Below are 25,502 nucleotides of genomic sequence, written 5' to 3' on the forward strand. Positions count from 1 at the left end.
GGAAGTGATGGGAAAGCTTCACTTGTTGAATTCCTGTCTGTTGTCAGCCAAAAAAAAAACCCCACCCCAACATTAAAATTAAAACCTTCCAAAAAATAATAATTACACACAGCCTTTCCTATTTTGAGTCATGAAGCAATTAAAGATTGTGGAGAAGCGGCACAGTGGAACATTTTAAACACTCAGGATGCAATCTTTGTACACACTGAACTTGAGAGTAAGCCCCGTTGAACGCAGAACCCTATATATAAATTAGACAACACAGTTACTTGGTGTGGTGCTAGGTCTGCCTTTCGGCGGGCAAACTCCAGCCTGCCCCTGCAAGACTGCTCGTGTGAAAGCAGGCGCCGATTACTGCGTGGCGGGGTTGGGGTGGGGGGCAGCTGCTGCCACTGTGCCCAAAGAATCCGGCGTCCTGCTCCATTTGTGTCACTCATTCGCTCTTTCCCCCTCCCTGCCTGGCTCCCGCGCTTCTCTCCCTCCCACCCAGCCGGGTCATTTCAGGACACAGGCCGCCTCTCTCTGTAGGAAGCGTCGGAGCCTCCTCAGCGTCTCTCTTTGGTTTCCGAGCTGCGTTTGGCAGGTGAGCTCCTCCCTCTTTAGCATTCCCCTCTGCGGAGCCGCCGCCTTCGCTGCCGCCGCCGTTTCCCGTCCTCAGGGGAAGGGGCTTCTTTCTTACTTTGCAAAACAAACAAAGCAGAAGGAAGAAGGAGCTCGCTTGTAAATGACTGGGAGAGGGAGGGGGAGGAGGAGGCTTTTGTAACGCAGCAACCGAGGTGGTAGCGAACGGGCGGATGGATATAAATGGAGTTTCTAATTAAAAATATATGGCACAGAAGCGACTTGGCGGCTATGAAGTGCAACAGAGAGCGGGCGCGCTTTTGCGGGCGGGGTGAGGGGCGCCTCTCATCTCTTGCACGTGGATCATTAAGAGCTGATTGTTTCAGTGGCAACGGAAAGGGCGGGGGAGGAAGTTTTTGGAGCAGGCTGCTGAGGCTGGAATATAAGCAACTTGGCATATCTCAGGATGATTAGAACAGATTAGTCAACCCTTGACTGACAACTCATGTGGGATGATCCTAAACATGTTTACTCAGGGCTAAGTCTCTTTGAGTTCCCTGTTTAAGGCTGCAGCCTTACTTCAAAGAGTGGTGAATTTGTCTCTGTCTCTCCTCCCTGATTGAGAACATCCTTTTCCAATGTAATTCTCAAGTCCCACTCAATGCAAGAGACTAACTTTCCTGTCAGAACCGACAGGATTGCGGTCTCAACTTTAGTATTGTTGATAATGGAACCAGGGAGTGGTTGGAATTTTGGTTTAATAGCAATAGCAATAGCACTTACATTTATATACCGCTTTATAGCTGGAGCTCTCTAAGCGGTTTACAATGATTTAGCATATTGCCCCCAACATTCTGGGTACTCATTTTACCGACCTCGGAAGGATGGAAGGCTGAGTCAACCTTGAGCCCCTGGTCAAGATCGAACTTGTAACCTTCTGGTTACAGGGCGGCAGTTTTACCACTGCGCCACCAGGGGCTCCTTAAGTAAGGGAGACATTTTCTGTATGCACCTGAAGGACTCACACTCCCAAGAATCAAATTAGAAACAGGTTGATTGATGGTAGTAATTCCTCCAAAGATAGTATACGCACAAATATTTTGTAAATACTGGTGTTTACTGTCTTTGGGGAGAATCTCCTAGTGGAGATTTCCCCTAGTAGTGAAGCCAGCCCGCCCCCCACCCCACCCCACTCCACCCCACACCTTTTGTCTGCAGTGCTTCAAGACAGATACATTTTGACAGTGGCATCTTGTCTGGTGTGTGATGTTAAGACTTTTGGGCAAAGAAAGGTTAAATTATAAAATAAATGAGTTGATATTTGGTGACTGAAATAAAGGAACTTATCTCTCATTCAAAGGACAGCATAGTTAATGCGAGGGCTGGGTGGTGGTGGCAGTCTGCCTTCAGATTTGTTGAAGAGCTGATCCCTAAACTGAATGGAAACCAGCTCACTGCAAAGTAAGCCTGATGTCACTCTTGCTAGCTGGCTTTCCTGAGGGTTTCTTCTCTCCCTTATCCAAACACATGAGCAGGCAAGTCAGACAGATAAGTGCATCTTGCTGGGTCTAGCCCCGACCCCCCCGCCCCATCTTTCAGGGGGCAATCACAAAGCAGGTGGGTGGTTGCTTGCTTGACTCTGATTTCATTTTCAGTATTCTCACTTGTCCTCTAGGTTAACAATAAGAAAGGGAGAACATCAGAGTTGATCTGGCCTATGTGATTTCTGATAAAGGGATGCCCTAAAACTGCTCTCACTTCCTTGAGTGTTCAGTGTCATTTGTTAAGTATGAGTCATGATTTATCTCCTGCTGCTTCCAGATAGTTATATGGCTCGTCCTCCCTGCCACAGGAATTTCCCAAAGAAAAACCACTGAAATTGGTTGGGATTTTGTTAATGGTAGTATAGAGATGTCAACAACATTCACTTTTTCCATTTATTTATTCCAGCAGCTCTTTAGTATATCTGCTCCCTGTTCAAATCTAGGTTACCATCTTGAGTTTATATCTTTATGCACAGAACAATGTGCAATGCAGAGTTCTAGCTTCAGTATGCTGAGGGAAGTGTGTGCTTTGGGTGTTGTTGGAAAATTCCTGCATAACGTAGCATTGGTTTCATTTTTATAAGAGGACACTAGTGTAGGTCTTGTTGTGTCTTGCCCAGTGTTTGTCATGTTGCTGGGCACAGACAAGGCCTTGCCTCTTTGTGCTTCTTCTCACAGGCGGTCTTTCGAAATCCTTAATGTCTTACTGGCTAATGTATTAGTTTTGTCTGTCACCGTTTTGTAAACTCATGGTTATGAAGTTACAGTTGAAAATGTGAAGCCTATATGTCTACAAAAGGGTTCGGTATTCCTAGAGATAGAACATGCATGCCATGTATTGCTTCCTGTCTTATCCTTTCAATACTTCTTCTTCCACATAAAACAATTGGGCTCATCATCCCATGCCTCTTCCTGTCACTGATACCGATCAGATTATTTATTTATTATTATTTTTATTTATTCGATTTCTATACCACCCTTCCAAAAATGGCTCAGGGCGGTTCATGCAGAGAAATAACAAATAAATAAGATAAACAAAATGGATCCCTGTCCCCAAAGGGCTCACAATCTAAAAAAATTATAGCATGCAAATTGAGCAGCTTTATGCAAAATAAGCATATTTACATAAATGTTACTTGTTTTATTCTGTGTGCAGAACTGAATGTTCTTAATACAGAATTTGCTTGCGGGGGGACCATAGCTGAGTAAAGAGCACATGTTTTGCAAGCAGAAGGGCCCAAGTTCAAGCCCTGGCATATGGCTAAGGAAGACTTGTCTTGTAAAAACTTGGAGAACTCTTGCCAGTCACACAGTACTGAGCAAAGTGAACCAATAATCTGACTTGGTATAAAGTAGGTTAATATTTCCCTAGAATTTTTTGGTGAAAGACAAACGAGTCTATAATAAGGTACATTTGTGACATCATTCTAGATCTCCAACCTCATTCTAGAGCTCTGGCAGCTGCATAGGTCCTTTTTGATTCCTTGCCTTCTTTCTCATGACCAGCTATGCAACCATTATAATGGAGAGCTGGTCTTGTGGTAGCAAGCATGACTTGTCCCCTTACAGGGGCGTAACTATAACAGGGCAAGGGGAGACAGTTGTCTGGGGGCCCACTGCCTTGGGGGGTCCCCCCAGAGGCAAGTCACATGACTTACTCCCCCAGCCACGCACCTCCCCGGGCTTCCTTCAGTTGTATTCATCCCGAAATTGATGTGAGTGTTAAAACCTGGAGCTATCAGAACAGCATGTCTTTCTCTAGTACCATTAAATGAATTGCATCGTCGACAATTTACAAAACTTTTTAAAAAATAATGTAGGATGATGTTCTATTGTGGCACATAGGTTTTATATCTCTCTATATAATTTGTTTATTTTTTTGCTATGCTTTTTGTTACCACTATTCAGCCTCATTTAAGATTTCTTTACTTCATGAGCTGAGCTTCAGTGAGTGGGGGCCCATTTTAAAATCTTGTCTCTGGGCCCACTACAACCTTGCAACACCCCTGCCCCCTTAGCTAAGCAGGGTCCACCCTGGATGCATGTGAATGGGAGACTAGAAGTGTGAGCTCTGTAACATATTCCCCTCAGGGGATGGAGCCGCTCTGGGAAGAGCATCTAGGTTTCAAGTTCCCTCCCTGGCTTCTCCAAGATAGGGCTGAGAGAGATTCCTGCCTGCAACCTTGGAGAAGCCGCTACCAGTCTGTGAAGACAATACTGAGCTAGATACACCAATGGTCTGACGCAGTATATGTTCCTAACCTCTGAGTCTGAAGAATTATTTGTTCCTTCTAAAAGGCATATTGTTTCATATATTATCTATATATTTAATTCTCCTGAGTGCGCATTGGAATGTGTGTCCCGGTGCCCAGCTGATTGGCTGGGCAGAAGTGTCTGATAGGCTGAGGTGCATCCAGGAGAATTGGTCGGTGGCGGGCCCAGCCGTGGAGGTGAGGCGGCGGCGGCACTTGGCCCGGCACAGGCCGGCCGGAGAACGGGGCAGGAGGTGGGGAGAGGTAACCGCTGGCCCCAAAGAACACACAGATGCGCTGTGCAGGGTCAGCTAGTACTTCTTTAATGCAGATATAAGACAGTATAAATGGAACTAGTTTTGTTTTGTTTGAAACTACAGTAAGATCACGGTTTTTGCAGCAAGCCACCAGCAAATCTGGAACGAGTTACTGTAGTCAAGATAATTTTGTCTCAGCCACAGCATACATTTTCCTGTTCTAGAGACTGATTGAATTACGCTTATGGTTAATGACAGAAATTGTCAACTATCTGCAATAAAAGTACCTTTGGCCCTTAGCCATAAGAAGTTGAAAACGTTATTACTTTGAAGTAGGCCTGCGCAATGTGGAAGCCATACGGCATGCATGATATGGCAGCAACCATATCTGTCACCAGCTTTATACACGGGTTTCACAGCATGCCTGTAAGTTTTTCACACCCGGCTTTTAGTTTGCATCTCCTCCGGAATGGAGGTGTGCATTCACATATTGGCTAAATTTAACCCAAAATTTCTGTTTGCTATCAGGGAGCACTTAACACACAATTTGGGTTTTTCATCGCATGTAATCTGATTTATATCCGGGGTAAAAAAATCCACTTTTTGTGTTGGTTTTTTGAGGGCAACTTCAAACTTGCAGTAAAGCCTCACAGAAAACCTACAGTAAAGCCTGCTGTCTGGGAAATCTCCCGGGGCCGCAAAACCAGATTTTTAACACATCCAGAAGGCCACAACACATAACTGCAATATTGTATGTGACTCATTGGTTGTAAGTGTATATAGGCTGCGAAGAGAATGTACTATAGTACTGAAGGACCTTTACAGTGTTTCAATGGGAATCAATCTTCCACACTAGTGCTTTTTTTTTTTAAAAACAAAACTAACCTGTGTAACCATGTTGTTCAGAGATTATAGGCTCAAAATCCTTTCCAGGTGTTTTGATAATGTCACAGATGAGAAAATAAGTTAAATGGAAACATGCAGGTTATTTTTTTTTTCCATTTTTGAGCAGGAACGTGTTGATGAAAATGAAGGGCTGGGCCACTGGCTAAGTGAACGCATGGAGCAACTTTCATTGTAGGGTGTTTAAGCCCAGAGCTTAATTATATGTCAGAAATAATTGTTTCCAAATTAAATAAGGGGAGTTTACTTCCACTAGGAAACCAGAATTACTTATAAAGAATAGATATCAATGCTTGAGATTCTGTATACTTATAGATCTTATGATCTTTCAAAGAGAGTTCTTTGAACCATCTACAAAGTCAAATCATGATTTACAAAAGGAATAATTTGTTCATATATTTTAAAAACCGAGTGAAGGAATATTATATTAAAGCTTACATGTTCTCTTACTATATCTGCAAATCTTGAAAAAACTGAAGATGTCTACTTTCAGCATACACTGATAGGAGTAAATAGAAATCAGCCTTCTAATAGGCTAATGAAAACACGAGGCACAGACATGAGAAGAGGAATTAGATGGACTTGCACTTTGCAACGTGTTTGCTCACCAGGAGGCCATGGTATCTTGCTGCAGGCGAATTGAAAGCTACTTGGTTGTATTATATGTAATATTGAAACAGGAGCGCTAAATCATCAGACACAATTCTATACAGCTGTGTAGCCTGAATTCACCCATTATTTTACAGGTTTTCCCTGTTTTATTTTTCTTTCCCATTTCAAATGCATTGATGTTCAAAGCCCTGCAATCATTCCTGCCCCCAGATCCTTCTTGATGGAGCATTTTGACCTAAATGGACATTTAAGAAAGTTGCCAAAGCATGCACTAAGAGGGTGTTGCCAGTTTTCCATCAATGATTAATAAAGCTCATTTAGAGGATCAATTAGCATTTTGAAAAGAGGATTTTGGAGCAGAAATGTTATAAAAGCACCACAGAGCACTGTTTTGTTAATGCTTAATCTGTGTGAGGAAGTACAGTAGGTACCATAATTAACAGTAAATAAACCAAATTTTTTGGAGAAGTTCTTTTTTTGCATAACGTTCAGATGATAAATGTGATGTTCTGCTAATTGCTTAATCACATTTAGGCAATTTCTTTCCATGCCTTGGCAGTTTTGGTGGTACAGGCAGTAGTTGTCCATATACAAGTACCACAATAGTAAATTGCAGGTGGCCCTTTCTCCATGCTACTTGCTAACCTATATCACCCTTTAGGCTGAGAGAGATTGTCTACGTGGAATGTCTTTAGTACTGCACTGTGTTTTACTAGTTGGAAAGTGTAGTGCAGGCCATCCTGATCATCTATGACATCTTTAAAAATTACAGGACCGGCAGCTAGGGTAGCAAAATGGTAGCAGGCAGTGATATACAAAGAAGAGCAACAGTAGAGAGGAATGGAGCAAGTGACTGAGAATGTTCCCTAAATAATTTTAGCAAAGCTGTATTAAACTGCCAGATTTTATGGAAATTATTACGATGAAAATGGTGGCTGTCATCTTTCTGAGTCTAGATGATGCATACATAGAAAGGCAGAAATGATTGTCTTATCCATCTCAAAAGCATTGGTTTTATAAGTACCAGTATAACCCAATTAAGACAATCATTAATATGAATATCCATCTCAAAAGCATTGGTTTTATAAGTACCAGTATAACCCAATTATTCATATTAATACACAGACACACACACGTATATATATGTCTATTTTGTTCTCAGGAACAGAGACTAATTTTCTCCTTGCTACAGTATGTGCATCCATGCATAGTCCCTGCTGTGCTTTTGCATGCAAAAAATAAAACTTTTTTTTTTTGGTTGAAATCTGGGGCAATATGCTTTATATAGTAGTAATGTGACTTTGGGTTGTTTCTCCCCAGTTTTTTCCTCATTGTTAAGACAGAGACAAAACATCATTTTCTTTTATTTCTATGACTTGCAATTTTTCATGCACATGTTTATTTCTTCCCTGAATGCAAATCTGATATGGCATAGTAAGGGAAGGGGAGCAAAGACAGCAATATTGAATATATTATTCTTTTCAGGTTCTCTAATAATCTGATAGACATGTAGCAAGAAAAGAAGCTTGAGAGAGTTTCAGTAATGATAATAGCAGAAGATGTCAATGATAAAGGATTACAGCATTAAAGTGTTATCTTCCAAATCACACCATATTGTTGTCAAAGTGTTATATGGTGATTTAGCTATGCTTTTGTCCTGTGCTACATGCTGAAGCATTATATTGGTAAGTAGAATTAAATACAGTTTTAGAAAATCTATAAGAAGTATTTCAACATACTTGTGGATTCCTAACTGTGCATGCTGTACTGTGATCCAGAACTTAACTGAACATCAGCTAGGGGATTGCTTGAAGCTAAGTGCTTTTACCACCCAAGTTGGCATGACCCACTTATTCAGATATTGGTGCAGGTGTTGTATTAACTTGGGTGGTAATTTTTTTTGTCAACAGCTATGGCTAGCCACATTTTTTGAAAGAGTGGCAGGAGGGTGGGAAGAAGCAAGACTTAAACATGGTCCTAGTCCCCTATTTTATAGAAATAGTAGCACTGAGTTATTCTAACACCCTGAAATTCTTTGTGCTTTGATTAATATTCCAATAGGATTAATATCCTCTGCCAGTACTAAGAGCTTGCATCCAAGGAATTGGATGCAAGCTCTTCGTACTGGTAGAGGAACACTCCAGTGTCCTAGATTGTACACAGGTGTGTTTGTTTTTGTAGTTGTGTATAGACACCTGTGCATATGAAGTTTGCATTGTCATTGGTAGGATTTAAAGATAGACATCAGTTATCTTTTCAATAGTGTAGTGCTACAGGGACGCAGTCCTGATACCTTTTCCCCTCCAGGGGCGCTAGGGGTGCAAAGTCCTTTGCTTTCTACATGGAAATAATATGCTGCTCTTGCTATTCCAACAGATTGTTGCATAACTGACTATCAGACTACAATTGATTTTATTACCATTCTTCCTGTCTTCTGTTTCAAGGAGCATCCTCTACCCTTTGTGGTTGGCAGCCCAGACTGCTTTTTGGAAGAAGGAAACTATCCCTGATTTATTGTAAAGAACCTCCTAATTATTTCATCTTTCTAAGTGGCATGTGTGGCTGTTGGGGTGGGCGTGGCTGTTGGGGTGGGTGCAGCTATGGGAGCTGCCATGGAAAGCACCTGCTCTTCTGAATTTGTGACTACACCACTGATTATCCATCCTGTTTGTTCTGATACCAGTATTAACAAATACATTTTGTAGGAGCTGATGGTATGACCTGAGAGTTTGAGGAGGACTAAAAGGCAGTATGGAGGAAGTACTCATATACAATGGTCCACTTCCAAGCTGGTAAAATGAATCGATTGGGATGGCTGTGACATACTTTTCAGTTACATTCCTGCAAATAATAGTAACTTGCATCATGCGCTCTGGACCTTTGTCCTTCCTGGCTAGTAAAATCTGCCAGGGAAGGAACAGGTAGGTGGAGCTGATTATTAATGCTTCACTAAGGGAGGGCAACAGGGACGCAACTATAATAGGGCAAGGGGAGACAGTTGTCTGGGGGCCCACTGCCTTGGAGGGCCTCCCCAGAGGCAAGTCACATGACTCCCCCAGCCACGCACCCGCCCGGGCTTCCTTCAGTTATATTCATCTCCGAAATTTATGTGAGTGTTAAGACCTGGAGCTACCAGAACAGCATGTCTTTCTCTAGTACCATTAAATGACTTGCATCATCCACAATTTACAGAACCTTTAAAAAAATAATTTAGGATGATGTTCTATTGTGGCACATAGGTTATGCTTTTTGTTACCACTATCCAGCCTCATTTAAGATTTCTTTACTTCATGAGCTGAGCTTCAGTGAGGGAGGAGCCATTTTAAAATCTTGTCTCTGGGCCCACTCCAACCTTGCTACGCCCCTGGAGGGCAAGATGCCACTGAGCCTCAAGCAGGTGGTACTAAGACCACTATTAAAAAAGCCCTCCCTTGATTCCACCAACCTTGATAACTATCAGCGTGTTTCAAATCTTCTTCCCTTTTTAAGCAAGCTGATAGAGTGTGTGGTGTCTGTGCAGCTGCAAAGTATTTTGGATGATACAGATGCTTTTCAGTCTGGCTTTTGCCCTGGGTTTTGGACTGAATAGCCTCGGTTGCCCTGGTGGATAACCTTTGCCCGGAACAAAACGGGGGAGTACATCCCTGTTGATTCTGCAGGACCTCTCAGTGGCATTTGATACCATCAGCCATGGTTCCCTTCAACCTTGGTATACTTTTCAGGTATAGGGATCCAGGTTGGTGCATTGGAGCAGTTCTGCTCCTTTCTTGGGGGGAGATTCCAGAAGGTGGTGCTAGGGGACTGCTGCTCGACATTGGCCTCTAGGCTATGAGGTCCCGCAAGGCTCAGTATTGTCCCCCATGCTGTTTAACATCTACATGAAACTGCTGGGAGAATCATCAGGTGGTTTGGATGGAAGTGTCATCAATATGCAGATGACACTCAGCCCGTCCTTTCTCTGACATCAGACCTTGGGGTCACAGTTGGATGTATTGAATCAGGGGCTGGTGGTGGTGGATGTGGGCTAGCAAACTGAGGCTAAATCCAGACAAGATGGAGGTGCTGCTGCTCAGTAGAAAAGCCAATGAGGACAGGGCGATTCAACCAGCTCTGGATGGGGTTGTACTCCCCTTGAAAGAGCAAGTGTGCAGCTTGGAGGTGTTGCTGGACTCGGTTCTACTTGGATGCTCAGGTGGAGGCAGTGGCCAGCAGTGCCTTTGCACAGTTTCGGCTAGTGCGTCAGCTGCACCCTTTCTTGAGAAGACAGATCTGGCCACAGTTACCCATGCCTTAGTCATGTTGCAGTTGGATTACTGCAATGTGCTTTACATGGGGCTGCCCTTGAAAAATATTTGGAAACTTCAGTTTGTGCAGAATGCAGCTGCCAGAGTTTTTTCTGGAATCGCTCGTATGGAGTTTAATACACCTATTTTGAAAGCGCAGCACTGGCTGCCCATTTGTTTCTGGATCCAATTCAAGGTGCTGGTAATTACCTTTAAAGCCCTTAATGGTTTGGGCCCTGGATACCGGAAGGACCACCTGCTCCCAATGGTTTCTGCACATCCAACAAGGTCGTCAGAAGGGCCTTTGCTCTGTGTGCCAGCATTAAGAGAGGCTAAATTGTTGTGCACGTGGAACAGGGCCTTCTCTGTTGTTGCCCCCAGGCTCTGGAATGCTCTCCCAGTGAATGTCTACTCTTTGACATCTGTGGCTGTTTTTAAAAAACAACTAAAGACCTTTTTACTTGTTCAGGATTTTACCCCTGAACCTAGGGGCTGCCAGGTCTCTCAGCTCTCCTGCTTCTGTTTGTCTTTTTAATGGTTGGGTTTTTTTAGGGGGAGGGGGTTGTTTATGGTTTTTTACTGTTTAACTGATTTTAAGGTTTTAAATGTGATTTTAATGTAGTTTTATTGTGTTTTAACTTTTTAAAAACGCCTTGGGATGCGTCATGCAAGGCGGTATAAAACTTGAACAATAAATAAATAAGCAAACAGATATTTACACAGGACTTAATTGGATTGGTCTGGAACTCACCCAGAACCTGTTTCAGTGCCAGAGATTGTGTGCTGCATGGTTATAGGTAAGTTCCTAGACTGCCTGAAGCAAAGGCAGAGAATACGCTTAAAGAACTGGGGAAGATAAACCGGTGAAGTTGGTTTTGCTGATATAGGTTTGGGTGTTATTAGTTAAACAGGAGTCATGTGTCTGAAAACTGTGCACTGCTCTGAAAGGGACAATAAATATAGTTTATTGTTGGATGGTAGTGAAGGTTATAATTTGTTATAGCAGCTAATGGTATTAATATACCAGCAAAACTCTGATATCACTGCGGGTGAACATTGCCAAAGAGTAACTTAACATGATGAAAACAAAACACTGTGGCACTGGCATAGCTTCACTGTTCATGACACATCTCCCACGTGTCTACTTTTTGATAATTTTCAAAACAGTGTGTATTCATCATATCAAGATGTTATAGTCACCATTCTGTAGCTCAAAGCATGACAGGGTAAATTAAGGACAATGGTAACTCACGTATTTAGCTAATCCCACGTGAAGCGATTAACTCACTGTTGCCTGCCTTTTTAAAGTATGAGTCACAGAACAGTCTTATCCATGTTTACTCAGAAGTAAGGCACTGTGTTCATTGGCCTAAAGTGCAGCCTTAATGTTAAACATGTTTGAATTACATTTTCTTTGATGCCAGTCACATAGAAATAAAAGTTTTTAAAAATTAATGTATAATTGTTGTTGTTTTTAATTGTCAGGGGGCTTGTTCTGTTGTTCATTGTGCAGGTACAAAATGAATATGTTTTTCTGAGAGTCCAGATCCATGAATTCTTCCTAGCTGCTCACCTCATAATGATATTAATGTAGATATTGAAAAAAATTCATTGGAAGTTTATGAAAAGCTCGCCCACATACACATTATATGAGCGTTCTTTCCATTCTGAGTTTCATTTCATTTGTAGATTAATTGTTCTTGGCAGGAGAGATCCTCAGTTTATATTTTGAATACATCATCTGCATTAAATGATGTGAAAATGCAAGTACTATTTTATATTCCTGCACTCCTTTGAGATTAGTCATTGCTTTTATATCTAATATGCATCTAAAGCTTTTCTTTCTCCAAGCTAACATTTATATTTAAAACAAGTTTATTTGAACTATGTTGTTTGTGTCTTGAGTACATTTTAAAAAAAACCTGAGAACCAGCGTGGTATCATGGTTAGTATCTTGGACTAGGACTGTGGAGACCTGAGTTCAAATCCTTGTACAGCCATGAAACTCATTGGATGACTCTGGGCCAGTATCCTATCTCTCAGAGTTGCTGTGGGGATAAACATAACCATGTACACTGCTCTGGGCTCCATGGAGTGGTATATACATGTAAATAAAAACTAAAATGTAAAATAAAAATAAAAATCAGTGTCTACTAAAAGCTGCTGTGGTTCCACAACTAGTGCTGGTTTGGTTTGGGTTCAAATCTAAGCTTGACTACAGAAAAGGTCTTGTTATTGTACAAAGTTGGTGAGATGAATGAAAGAGATATGAAAATCATTTTGCATATAAGGATTGATTTTCAAAGTAACAATATATTTTTCATAGCTGTTGCCCCAGTATTGTAGTGCATATATTCCTTCATTGTATAACTAATGTTTTGGTCTTAAAGTATCCTGGTCTTAAAACATCCTTTCACAAAGAACAGATATTGGCCCATTCCTGTGGGCAAAAGCAAGGTGTTGCCAGGCTACAATGTCCTAATTTTTTTTATCTGTGTGTGGAATGAGTTTTGTTTTGAGCGGCAGTATCAAGGCATTGTGTGTGCACATGCATTCAGAGTGGTACCTTCCAGATTCAACCTGAGCAGGATCTAAAATTAACTGAGTGGAAATCAAAAAAGGTGTGAGCAGCACGCCAGGGGCGTAACAAGGCTGGAGTGGGCCCAGAGACAAAACTTTAAAACGGGCCCCTCACTGATATACACACACACACACACTTCACATGTGACTTGCCTCTTGGGGACCCCTCGAGGCATAGGGGCCCCCAGGCAGCCGCCTCCCCTAGCCTAATAGTAGTTATGCCCCTGGAGCACGCATACATGCACACGCCTTAGACAACACTGCCTGGCTACCTGTGTAACACAAGAGTTTGAACCCTGAGCTGGGAGAATCATCAAGCCAGTAGTCAAGAGCAAGTCAAGGTCAATCAAGCCAAGGAGACAAATAGGAGCCAGGTATTAAGCAGCAAAACAGAAGTCAGGTTACAAGTCAAGGGTCAAGGAAGCTGAGTAGTTAAGCCAAAAGGAAGAGAAAAGGGTCAAGAAGACCTTTAAACTGAGCAAGGTCTGTCTTGGACAAGAAGCTTCTTATATCCTTCCTGTTGTAGAGAAAGCAAATGTGTGCCATCAGAGTCCAGGACTGTCCAGAAGCAAGAGGCTCAAAGACTTGCTATAAATCAACAATGGGTGGCAGCAATATGAGGAATCTCAATCCAGGCTTAAGTAGATCCTGACAGGTGCACATGTAGTTTTTGTTAGAGAATATTTCCCAAAGTTTGATAGGTGATCAAAATACCCTGTTGATAGACTACTTTCTGATTTCCTTCAAATGTACATATGTTTTAATAAAGGTGTAGGGATGTTCCATGCATTAGGTGATCATGCTTCCAACTTTGAATGAAGCTCCTTCTTCATAAAAACTTAAGCCTTGATCTTAAGCCTTGCTAGATCAGGCCCAAGGCCTATCTAGTCCAACATCCTGTTTCCCACAGTGGCCCACCAGATGCCTTCCGGAAGTCCACATGCAGGAAACGAAGGCATGGCTGCTCTCCTGCATCTTGGAGCACACAAGATGGCATCTGCACATGCTCAGAAGCCATTTCCTCCCTGACGCTGCCCAAAGGCTGCTGGGAACTGCCCAAAGGCTGCTGTTCCCAGCAAGATACAGCCAGGCAAACAGAGAGCCTGGTTACTGAATACTACTTAAGCACTACTTGTGAGAAGGACAAGTCTTGTCTTAGTGGACAACATGAGCCAGCAGTGTGGTGTAACTGCTAAGAAAGCTAATGCAATCATAGGCTGTATTAACAGAGGTGGAGTGTCCAGATCATGAGAACTAATTGTTCTACACTATTCTGTGATGATCAGATACAGTAATCAATGGCACCCATACCACCATTTTGTTAATTTATAATGAAGTTAATGCTTGCATGACTGGGTACAGGGCATAGCTATAGCTGATCAGTGAGGGGTAGGGCAAATGTCCCATGGGATACAGAGAGGGGACTGCCAGCTGAACAACAGTTTTCACTTTTCCTTTCCTGCCTCACTGAAGAAGATAGTGAGGAGATTGTGTGTGTGTGTGGGGGGGGGGGTCTTCTTTGTGTCAGGGCTCACTCCAAGCTTGCTATGCCCCTGCTTGGGTACTGAGATCAAGCTTCTAGGTCTGTGGACCTAGGCGCAAGCCTTGGGCGTGCATATCCTCCCCACTCATATCTAGACTCTTTACAGACCTTTCGAAGGCATGATTATTCGGAAATAAATCTTAATGGGTTCTGTGGGGCTTAAAGGTAAAGTGTGCCATCAAGTCGGTTTCAACTCCTGGCGCCTACAGAGCCCTGTAATTTTCTTTGGTAAAATACAGGAGGGGTTTACCATTGTCTCCTCCCACACAGTATGAGATGATGCCTTTCAGCATCTTCCTACATCGCTGCTGCCCAATACAGTACCAGCGGGGATTCAATCCGGCAACCTCCTCCTTGTCAGTCCAGCATTTCCATGCTGTGCCACTAAAGGTGACTTTCTGTGGGGCGTACTTCTAAATAATTGTGCTCATTTCACAACTTTATAAAGTGGACCTTACTTGCACATGAAGGCACCAGTTCATATTAAGAGTTACGCATGTAGTAGGAGAGATTGTGCAAACTCATGTCATGCTCCCACATCCTGGCACATATATAATGTACATGCACAGGCTGTGTGTGAACATGCCTTTAGACCGGGACTGCACAACTTCAGCCCTCTTGCTGTTTGTGGACCACAACTCTCATCGTTCCCGTCACAGTAGCCAATGGTCAGGTATGATGATGGAAGTTGCAGTCCAACATCTGCAGGAAGGCCGATGTTGTGCAGCCCTGCCTTAGACTCTCTGTAGCTGATGAAGTTCTGCAGTAATGGACGCCTCAACATCCAAAGCAGTAACAGGGCGTGCAGCTACTTTTACTTATGAAATGAGCACCTGGCAATCTTATGCTAACAGCCTACCTGGCCTATTTAATAAGCAGAAAGCTTCTTTTCATCAAGACAAAAACTAGACAGGTGCTCTCTCATTTGTGTTTGACATCACTTTTCTCATTTGCAATAGGTAGCAATAAAAAGCAGCTATAATGCTATGAAAGACTTAGGAAATCTTACCAGAGTTTCTGGTAAGGCTGTAAACAATTATTTGTTATTTGAGCAGTAAGGTTTTTAAAAACAAAACACTGTAATGCCAAGGGAAAACTTGGTTTTAGTTTTTAACAGAAAAATATGATAAAAGCTAGACTTGCAGTATTCCTTAACAATTAATATAAAACATAGCTAAAACATTTGCATTGCATTTGAAACGTTTCATAAAATAAATTTTATAAAATAAAATGTTATATTTAAAATATATATTTACATGTTTATATTTATTTTATTTCATAAAATAAATTTTCTTGTTTAAGTATGCACTTAAAAAAAACCACCTCTTGGATTTTTGACAAAGCTTGGAATAATGTCTGTGGTTAAGGAACTGTGAAGGATGTATTCCTGTGGTCTTAAGCTCCTCTCAGCTTTAAATATCTCTTACTGTAAAGGATTTTATGGTCTTAGATGGGTTTTTTGTTTTGTTTTATTCAGTTCTGTGATCCAGAGTGAAATTGCTTCCTTTTCCAGGCTTCCCACCACCATGACTAAAAATATGTTTTAATGATGCTAAACTCTATTATGTGATTTACTAACCCCGCTCACTTCACCCCCTTTCTGAAGACGAGCTGTTGCAGGCAACAGCAGAGACCCAACAACACTGAACCAGCTTTCTCCTGGAATCTGGAGGCAGCCCAGATTTTCCTGGGAGAGTTGCGGAAGTGCTGAGCTAGCATCGCCACAAGTGAAACCTGCCTTGGCAGAAGTGGGCACTGGCTGGGTGGAAATCAGCTCTGGGAGGGGGCAGAGCGGCGTAGCCTCCTGGATGGTTTCCCCATGCTTGCCTGCCCCCCGCCCCCGATCCCTACTTGCTGCGAGGGGCAGACTGAGGAAGCTGGGAACTGCCGTTGGGAAAACAACCCCAGGGGCGTGAAGGGTGGGGGAAGCTGAGCAGCTCCATCCCTGCTGCTGCGGGCGGGAGGACTCGACGCTGCTGAGGTTTGGATGGTCCCTCCACGCCGCAGCCAGAAAAGGAAGACAGGCATGCCTGAGGAGCGCAGGTAGGGCAGCAAAGCGGGCGGCAGCGCCTGCTTCTCCGCGCCTGCTCTTGTCCCGGAGGCGCTGCCGGCCCGATTCCGGGCTGGTTCCCCGCTGCTTGGCTGCTGCTCCCCCTGCCTGCCCCGCGGTGCCCGGCGGGCTGAGCCGGACTCTGCCTTGCGTGCTGGCATCGCAGTCCGGGCGGGCGGGCGCGGAGTTCTTGCTGCTGCCGCTGCCGCTGCCGCGGCGCCTCCGGCTCCCGGAGGGGCGCGTGAGGGGAAACCAGGTCACCCGCGCCGCCGCCGCCGAGACAGACAAACCGGCTTGGGAAGTGGCAAGTGGGGCTGGCTCAGGTGTCGGCGGCCGTCTCGGGAGGGGAAGGAGGAAGGGCTTCGGCGAGCAGCAGCAGCCTCCTTCTCCTCCTCCTCCTCCTCGCCCTTCTGGGAAGGAGCAGCTCCTCCTGCCCGGGAGAAAGCGGCGCGGCTGGGGCAACCACCCCCCTGGATCCCGGCCGGCGGCTGCGGGCGCGCTTGCGGTGAGTGTTGGGCTTGGGCATGGCAACCCCGGGCGCGCGGGGCGGGGGAGGCGCCGGCGAGAGCAGGATGGGCGCCCGGCTGCTGGGTGACTGACGGAGCCGCTGACCCGGAGGAGTGCCGGGCAGGAGTTCACCGCTGGAGTTGGCCGACGAGCCTGGGACAGATGTGCGGGGGGAGGGAGGGAGGGAGGGAAGGTATTTTTAGAACCCGCTTGGCTTCGATCGTCTGAAGGCTGCAGGAGCTAATCTCTCAGTTGTTGTGGGGCGGCTGCTGCTGTTGGGGAGGGAGGGAGGCGAGAGGGGGGCCAGATTTCCAAGTGATCGCGTCAATTCCCTGCCAAGTGCCTGCTTCTCCCTCCCGAGTCCCCTCCTCAGTAACGAGGTCAGCTTTCTATCATCTGTATGTTAGTCTCGATCAATAATGGAAAGGGCGGGGGGGGGGGGGGACGACGACAAGCAGACGATTTCTCTCTTGATTTATTTTATTTTCATTTTAATTTTTCTCCAAGCAGTCGAGCGGGGTTTTCCAGCCTAGCGTTTGGCGGAGGCGAGTCTTACATCACTGGGCTTCTTAATTTGGTTAAAAAAAAAAAAACCGAAATCCATGTTTAAAGGGCTTGATGGCTGCGCGCAGCAGGGCTTAGTTGTTGACAAAAATCTGTGCTTTTAAAAATGTCTCTGGCATAGTTGCGGGCGCGATGCACGGAGAGTGGAAGTTTCCATGATGAGTAAGTTATGTGACAAGGGATCCAGGAGGAAGATGTTCTGCACAACTCGCGGGGAACGGATTCGCCGACTGGAGCGGGGTGGTGATCGGAGAAGGCCAGAAGGACCGTTCGCAAAGGTTGCTGCCTTCCGAAGCAAAGCAGAACCGCTAGCCCCTTAAACTCTGGCGTGTTTGTCGGCTTCTCGTGCCGCCCCCTACATATTTAGTCTCATGGAAAAGTGACCCTTGGAAATGTGTTTTCTCCAAAACCTCCTGATGCATAAGCAAAAACTCAGGAGAAGCGAGGAGGAAACAAGTTTTAACCAAATAGCCGAGGGTAGTGTGAGGTTCCTCTCTCAACTCTTTCCACAGATATCATAGTAGTTAACCACATGTCTATTGTTTGGTGTATTTCGGTCCCATGCAGCAAATAGCAAAGTATGTACACAGTGATGGGAAACAATACAATACCAAATGCATACTTGAGAATGGCTCAGCTTTGGCTACTGCAGAGGTTGGGACTGTGACTTTCATGAGTCATTTTCCAGATAAGATCTTTGCTCTTCTGTTTGCTTTCTAAGAAGAAACGCACTTTTCTGGAAATTCGTCATGTCCTTCTCCACCTTTCTCAGATATGTGGGATGGGTGATGGTAACTGAGTGATAAGGAGGACTCGGAGGCACTTTAAGCACGCACACAGACACTCATTCCCTTGTCACTTTTTACAATCGTTTAGGCCTTGGTAGATAGAGAAGACACGGTTTTGGGACTACATACCCAGAGAGTCATCCTTAGGGGGGTGCAGGGCTCCAGTGGCCCAGAGATGTGGGGCACCAGCAGAATCTCCCCATTACAACCTCTGCCAGCCACTCTGTGGCAGCAGTCACCCTCCAACTCAGCCAGCCCTGCAACACCCTCTCGTTGCCAGGCAGAGCATGCTGCGGGCCAGGGGTGTAGTGGAGGGGGGACACGCAGGGGCAGATTTCCGGTACTTCTCGGCTTCTCTGGCTGTTGGGGTGGGCCTGGCCATGGGGGCTGTCGTGGAGAGCACCTGCACTTCTGAATTGGCAACTACATCACTGTTGTGGGGCCAACTGAGTTGAAAGGCCACCACTGTGACAGGTGGGAACCCCACTCTGTCTGGTGGGAAATATCTGCACCACAGTCCATGAGAGAGGGCAGCTTCCTCTGTCTGCTGCAGCACTGCCTTCTGTCTCAGCCAGCCCCGTGGTACGCTCCGGGCTGTGGAGAAGAGTGCATGGTGCGGCCCAGCTGAGTTGGAGCGCAGCCACTGCGACAGGCGGTAGCCGTGCTGTAGGCCAGCATTAGTGGGAAATTTCGGTGCTGCTGATACTGGCAGGGCAAAGCTCCCACTTTAGTAGCTGCCTTCCGACTCAGCCAGCCCCACAGCATGATCTGGTTGTCAGAGCAGAGTATGCCATGGGGCCTGGCCAAAGGAGGGCAGCTGCTGCAACAGGCGGGAGCCACGCTCCAGGTTAGTGAGGTGGGAAATATCACCCCTCCCTCTGCAGCAGAGCACAGATCCTGGCAACAGCTGCCCTTCAATTCAGTCAGGCCCATGGCACACTCTGAGTTGCCGACAAGAAATAATAATAACTTTGTTTATTTGTTAGCCGCCCCATAACGAATTGTTCTTTGGGCAGCTCGCAACACAACATTAAAACATGAAATAAAAACACACATTAAAACTTCTTCCCTTTTTCCTCAAAAGGGAAAAATGAAAATACAAAATAACAATACAAAGCAGTTTAAAAACTCTTAACAGTCAGTTAAAAATCAAATTTAAAACTCAAAATGTAAAAGGCCTGAGTGGACAAAAAGGTCTTCACCTGGCATCTAAAAGAACAAAATGATGAAGCCAGGTGAACCTCACTGGGGAGGTTATTCCATAAATGGGGTGCAACCAAGAAGAACTCACTGTGGGGCCCGGCAAAGTGGGAAGGCAGCTGCCGTGCCAGGTGGCAGCCGTGCTCTGGGTTGGCGGTGGTGAGAAATCTCTATGTCGTGACCACAGGTGGAGCGCAGATCCCGCCCATTACAGTAGCCACACTCCTACTCAGCGAGCTCCACGAAACACTCATACTAGGGGTGAGGAGATTCCAGCTTGGAATCCAAGCTTGGATTCCAGCTTGGAATCTCCCTGCCACCACCCCTAGCATGGGACTGCCCCTATTTGCCCACTCCTAAGGACACCACTGATATCTGCAGTGCCAACTGTAACTGATTTAACAGCCATTCATTCCCCGCCAGGGAAACCTGGGAATTTCAGATAGGCCTTTGTGAGCGTCAGTGTGAATTAAACTCTGTATCTCTCTACTACTACTATGTATATACTGCTTTTTGATGAAAAAGTTCTTACGGTGGTCTACACAGAAAAATAATAATGGTAATTAATAATAAGATTGTTCCCTATCCCCAAAGGGTTCATAGTATAAGAAGAAACACAAGGGAGACATCAGCCACAGCCACTGGAGGAATGCTGTGCTGAAAAGGCCCAGTTGCTTTCCTCTGCTAAATATTATTTTATTTTATTTTATTTTATTTTATTTTACATTTAAATCCCGCTCTTCCTCCAAGGAGCCCAGAGCGGTGTACTACATACTTGAGTTTCTCTTTCACAACAACCCTGTGAAGTAGGTTAGGCTGAGAGAGAAGTGACTGGCCCAGAGTCACCCAGCTAGTTTCATGGCTGAATGGGGATTTGAACTTGGGTCTCCCCGGTCCTAGTCTAGCACTCTAACCACTACACCATGCTGGCTCTCTATATAATATAAATATAATAAATAAATAAATAAATAAATAAAATAATAATATAATATAAATATAAGAGAATCATCACTTTAAAAGGTGCTCTTTGTCTAGTTAGCAGGGGAGATACTATCCAAAGTATCTCTTTGGATAGATCTGTGATGCTAGCCTTGTTAGTTTTATATGCGTTAGCTGTCATGGCTCTCCCCAAGAAACCAAGGAATTGTAGTTTCATGTTGCATATTCTCAAACTACAGTTCCCTTACGGGAATGACTGTTTAAACCTCTAATGTAGATATGTATTTTGAGTAGCTTGCAATAAAGCTGTTATTCTGCATTTGTACAATTTGATATCATGTTCGATTTAAAGGGGCATAGCTGTGCATGGTTGCATGGGACTGGATTTTAAAAGTATAAACAACCTTCCAGAATTACTTGACTGAGTATTCCAGGAGGTGAATATGAATTTTCACTTTTGGACTAGAATAACAGTGTAAGATTTATAAAACAGCCATCAAATATAATTTGATTAGCTCTGAGCTGTGCTTGTATATTATTAGCACTGGCATAATTGTTTCAATTTGATGGTTGCTTTTATACCATTTCCCCAGCTTTTATCCATCCATATGGTAAGTTGCATTACTATGTTACATACTAATAACATGATGAGCTTCATCCTATCACATGAGTGGAATTTGAATTCATTGACGGCCATGCTGCTGCCTGCAACATACTCATTGTTTCCCGATATGTTGAGTAAATATATGACATAATAAGGCTGGGCCTGTCTGTTTCTCTTTTTAACTGAAACATTAATGCTCAATCCCCACTGCAGTATTCTTAGCATTTTTGAACCTAGCAAGGTAATGCTAATCTTTTCAGTTCTTCCAGTTTTCAGTTCTTCCAATAGGAGCTATATATAAACATTAGAATAAAAGGGGTGATGGTGGTTGGTATGCAGATGTCATGAAAAACACTGTAATTTGATCAGCGGCCATTGGACTGGTTTTGTAGATCAAGGTGTGACTTGATATAGCCCAGTGGGTTGGTTTCAGAGCTGATAGCAGGATGGCATTGATAATATACAATGCTTGCTGTGTGTTAAATATACTTCTCAAAAGTTTTCTCCATGCTCCAAGGTGTATGACTGACAGCATCAGACACTGTGTCTTTTATTTAGTCACAAAGCAAGTATTTACTGGACCAAGCAAAACAAGATTCCTCAGGGTAGATCTGATCCTGTGGTTAGAAGATTTTGAGATCAGGCCGTCAACTTCCTGGCAATAAGCCTTCTCAAATACAGGCTGGGAAACATGATGGGAAAAATGTAGGTGAGTCTCCACAACTGCCCAGCTTTTAGAGTCGACTTGCTTCTAGTCACCTAGAGCCAGTTGCAGTAGTGGTTTTTGTGGTATGGTGGCCTTTCCACCAACTTCTGGCTGGAGACCATGAGTTCCTACTTTGTTTTGCTCTCTTAGGATGCAGTCAGTTGGGTTCTTTTTTCAGCTGTTCCATTGACTTTAATAGGCCTGTTCTGGAGGAAATGTTTTGTCATTTGGTCCATATTAATTTGAACTTCATGCGTCATTGTCCACATCAACCACTTTATACTAAATTCCACACACACTTTCCCCACTTTATATTCTCCATTGGCTGAATTGGTTGAACAACATGTTGCATTCATTACATTGGGATAAAGGGAGGAGATTCCATATTGTGAAATTGGGTTGTGAAGTGGACATATGGCTTGGATTGTGGAGAGAAGTGGATGCATGGGCTGTTGGAATCAGGAGGTGGAGCAGGAATAAAGGCTAGGAATGATGGCAATAGATAAGGACCTTTGTGGACTGCAAATACCTTTTCATTGGAAGTCCAGGCAGAACCCTTTTGCTTCTAATACTTTGCAGTTGTGTGATGCATGTGAGCATTTTATCACAGTTGCATATACAAAACTAGAGAATTAGTATTTTTAGATTCAGAAGAGGCAGCAATAAAATGTATACTACAATGCTTGTAAATGGGAAATCAAGGTTCAAATCCCTTCTCTGTCATTAAGCTTATTGGATTATCTTTATTTCACTTATTTCCAATCTTCGTATGCTGGCCTTTAAATATAAATTCCTGTACAGTTTATAATTAATTGTAATGCCTCTGTGTGTTGCCTCTAAATACCGGTTGCGGGGGAGCAACGGCAAGAGAGAGGGCATGCTCCCAACTCTTGCATGTGGGCTTCTCAGAGGCATCTGGTGGGCCACTGTGTGAAACAGGATGCTGTACTGGATGGGCCTTGGGCCTGATTCAGCAGGGCTATTCTTATGTTCTTATATTTTTAAAGCATGCATTGCGTTTCTATTTCATCCTTCCTCCAGGCTGCAAAGGCTGCTAGAGAGGAGTGAAGGACTTCTCTCCACATTTTATCCTAACAACCTTCTGAGGTAGCGCTGGCCCAATTTACCCAGTAAGCTCCATGGCTAAGCAGGGAATTGAACCTTGTAGATCCAGTATTTTGTCCACTATACCATGCTGACCGGTGTGATCTTTCTCAAGCTAACCCAGGGCTTGCCCAGTGCCCAAGGTAGTGCAATAAGCCGCTGCCTCCTTTATCTGCTCTCCTGCCCCCACCCCCCAGATAGGTGGTACACTCTGTGCACTACCCACTCACGCACCACCAGCACACTCTGCTCGATCCCATTACCTGGCAACATGCTAGCACCACACTGCTACTGCAGCTCTTCCCGCTCCTTGGATTTTTGTTTTTTTGTTTTTAAGAGAAACTGCAGAGGACTAGACTCGTGTTCTGCTGGGGGAACATCTTTCCCTCTCTCTCTCCTTCACATTTCCTCTTCCTTTTTGATGTCCAGGGAATGAGAGGAAGAGCAGTAGCAGCACTGGTGGTTACATGGCAGGATAAGAGGATGCTGACAGGAGGTGCTCTGTGGTTGCGGAGGGACAGAAAGATTCCAGGTGTATTCAGGCAGGGTGGGGGCGAAAGAGGAGAGGAAGCACCAGGCCAGCAGTTCTGGTATCACTGTGGGTGATACCCACAGCAGTGGGGAGGAGTCACCATCGCCACAGACCCGCTGCCAAAGACCGTTGCCTCACCTTGCCTTATGAGAGTGTTTTGAGCTAACCTACTTAGTTGAGTTGCATGGATAAGCGAAGATGAGAACTGCTGGGGTCTCTTGATGCTGAAAAGTGTTGAATAAGTTAATAATTCCTCAAGCTATGCTGTATTCTGCATTGTCCAGCAATACTGCAGAAATGCAAGTTGCTCTCAGAGCTCCCTTGTTAGAGTAATAAATGCTCATCTTCAGAAATTTATTTTATTTATTGTTAAATGTATATACCGCCTTTCATTAGAACTATCCCAAGGCGGTTTACAGCAAAAATTTAAACACAAGATGGTAAAAAAGACACAATTAAAATATTAAGTGAAAAATACTAAACTCATCATCATCATCATCATCATCATCTGATTAAAATTTTAAAACAAAAGCATAAAAGCAATACAGAGTATAAAGAGCAGCAGCAGAGAATCAAATAAATGCCTGGTCAAAAAGCCAAGATTTTACACTCTTTCTAAAAGTTGTGATGGAGACCGAGGAGTGAATAGCCACCGGGAGAGCATTCCAGAGTCTGGGGGCAGCAACAGAGAAAGCCCTGTCCTGTGTGCATGACAACCGAGCATCCCTCATTGTCGGCACCCGGAGCAGAGCCCCCTCAGATGACCTCGTCAAGCGGGCAGTAACCCTTGGGAGCAGTTATCCCGGGCTCAAACCGTTAATTAGTTATTGGTAAGTTAGCTTGTTTCCATGAATCTTTGCAGCATTTCTTGGGGAGGCTGATTCTAGATAAGTGAGGTAGGAAATTAAGGTGAAGAGAGTGTACCTTGCCTGAGGCTACTAGTTTGACCCATCAGGGACAAGTTTTTAACTGAGCTGTTCATTTGTTGTAGTCACTGGATCACATTGCCCACTTAAATGACTCTATTCTTGGGCATATTAGATAGCTTTAGACAAGGTTATACCCATCACTATCACTAATAATTAACATTGAGAGAGCATTTATAAAAATTTGAGAAACTCAGTTAAATTGTCTTTTGCCTGCTCTATCATTTGTATAGCAGTCTCTTGAAGATGCAGATTGCAGTGGGAGATGGTTAGTGAAGGATGAGTAATCTTTCAGGTGACCATTATAGATCTTATTATTGCTGATGAATCCCTGATAAGCTTCCATGTGACTCCAGGGTTCCCTAGAACACAGGACAGGATTCAGACCAGCTAGTTATGACTAAGCGTAATTGAAAGCGTAATTGAAAGAAATGATTCCTAGCCATGGCCAATTTGAGTCCCATTAATCCTGGTTGGGCTCTGTGTCCAACTGTGTTAAATTAATCTGGATGCTGCCCACAGTCTGCAAACCAGTGATGATGTAGGCTCTTGGCTCTGTCTGGTTTCTTATGATCATGCAGAGTTTTGCTTTCCCTCTGTCTGAAAACCAGTACTTGGAACACATTTGTGAACACATTTCCTTCTCGGTCCTCGCCAGAGAGCCCTCCTTATGAGCTAGGGTATGTGCTGCCTTTTCCACTTCTCTGGTGTAGACAGTGTACTGCTGCAGTGTTTACTTCATTCCGACTCCAGACCACATAGTAAATTTAGCAGGTTAACATACTGGCTAGAGATGTAACGTAAATATAATAATGTGTTTGTTATAAAAGTCCTGGATAATCAAACATGCAATAAACTGTATCATAGCTCCACAAAACGAATCAAATCTCACAGTGCTTGGGGTTTTGTTTTTCATTTGTCTGCATGTAACCCATATGAGGATGTTTAAATATGTGAATTCAGGCTTGTATAAACTGTTTGTCTCTAAATATTGAAAACATATGCAGCTGATAAGCTCTGTCAGCTATGATTACTTCTAAGCACTTA

The 25,502-nt window shown here is 44.1% G+C and overlaps 1 protein-coding gene across 6 annotated transcripts in view; it reads left to right on the forward strand.

Moving 5' to 3' along the window:
• Window positions 1–511: 511 nt before the first annotated feature.
• THRB (thyroid hormone receptor beta) overlaps window positions 512–25,502 on the forward strand; it is a 261,740-nt gene continuing 236,749 nt past the window's right edge. For 2 of the 6 annotated variants that reach the window (XM_053262098.1, XM_053262097.1), the window contains exon 1: window positions 16,659–17,090. The gene's annotated coding sequence lies outside the window, so the exon portion shown is untranslated. Of the gene's footprint in view, window positions 584–16,202; window positions 16,579–16,656; window positions 17,091–17,450; window positions 17,473–25,502 lie in introns of those variants that run through there. The other 4 variants (XM_053262095.1, XM_053262094.1, XM_053262093.1 and 1 more) reach the window with 4 other exon arrangements.

This window comes from Hemicordylus capensis, chromosome 6 (assembly GCF_027244095.1).
Source record: "Hemicordylus capensis ecotype Gifberg chromosome 6, rHemCap1.1.pri, whole genome shotgun sequence".
NCBI classification, from domain to species: Eukaryota; Metazoa; Chordata; class Lepidosauria; order Squamata; family Cordylidae; genus Hemicordylus; species Hemicordylus capensis.